The sequence below is a fragment of the Octopus bimaculoides genome, chromosome 8, assembly GCF_001194135.2.
Source record: "Octopus bimaculoides isolate UCB-OBI-ISO-001 chromosome 8, ASM119413v2, whole genome shotgun sequence".
Taxonomy (NCBI): domain Eukaryota; kingdom Metazoa; phylum Mollusca; class Cephalopoda; order Octopoda; family Octopodidae; genus Octopus; species Octopus bimaculoides.
In genome coordinates, this window is record NC_068988.1 from 26,988,495 (window position 1) to 26,989,650 (window position 1,156).

Genomic DNA, 1,156 nt, shown 5'->3' on the forward strand with positions numbered 1-1,156 from the left:
TTTTTCTCGATTTACAGGGTCATGCTCAAAGAGGTATCGCCACTCGCACGCACCATCTTTGCTACATTCATCCACCTTTTATTGAAACTTTCATCAGACAAAACCTGCCTTTCCATTCTCACCTTCCTTTTCAAGTGATATTTGAAAAAGTTGATGAGTGATTGGCCAGAGAGGTAAGTTTTCGTCTCTAATCCTTTCGCTCGGGTCCACCACACATATTTTTTCACCATGGCCACCAGTATAATGAAAACTGCCTTCCCTGTTGAGGGACGGTGGCGAAGCAATTTGCACGATAGACTCGGCGGACAGGCATAGATAGATAGATAGATAGATAGATAGATAGATAGATAGATATATAGATAGATAGATAGACAGACAGACAGACAGACAGACAGACAGACAGACAGACAGACGGATATACAGAAAGACAGTTAGACAGATATATAGATAGACAGACAAACAGACATATAGATAGATAGATAGATAGATAGATAGATAGATAGATAGATAGATAGATAGATAGATATCGATTTCTATACAATAAAAATGAGAACCAAAAACATGAGTGAAATAAGGTTGAAATTTCATTTCAACCTTCTTTCACTCCGGTTTTTGTTTCTTATTTTTTCAGTTGCTTTGATTTTTTTAAATATTATTTTTGCTATTTTCATTTACTCTTTGTTACTGTTTCTTGCAATAAAGTTCCTTGAAATGTTAGCATGATCTTTGTGTTGTTGAGGCAAACTGAGAACAGGAAAAAAACGAAGAACAAAATGTCAGTATATAAGTAAAGGAAGACAACCTGCCCAAAGCATTGTGACTTAATAAAGTTTTTTCCTTGCCATATCTATCTATCTATCTATCTATCTATCTATCTATCTATCTGCCAGCTTGTCTGTCTATCTGTCTGTCTGTCTGTCTATCTGTCTATCTATATGTGCAAAAAGTGAAAAGAATATGTCAAACCTAACATATACGTGTATCCACGTGTTAAGAATTATTTGTGTGTGAATTGTATGTTAGACAACACATGTGCTTATGTGAGTATTTTTTTATAACCATAGAAATAAGTGACATTATTCCATAATATATCAGGCAAATGACTGAAACAAGTAAAATATATATGTACATATATATATATATATATATATATATA

The 1,156-nt window shown here is 33.7% G+C and overlaps 1 protein-coding gene across 4 annotated transcripts in view; it reads right to left on the reverse strand.

The window, feature by feature from the left end:
* LOC106872458 (shell matrix protein) overlaps positions 1-1,156 on the reverse strand; it is a 101,495-nt gene that overhangs the window by 48,280 nt on the left and 52,059 nt on the right. The gene's annotated exons all lie outside the window — the stretch shown is intronic.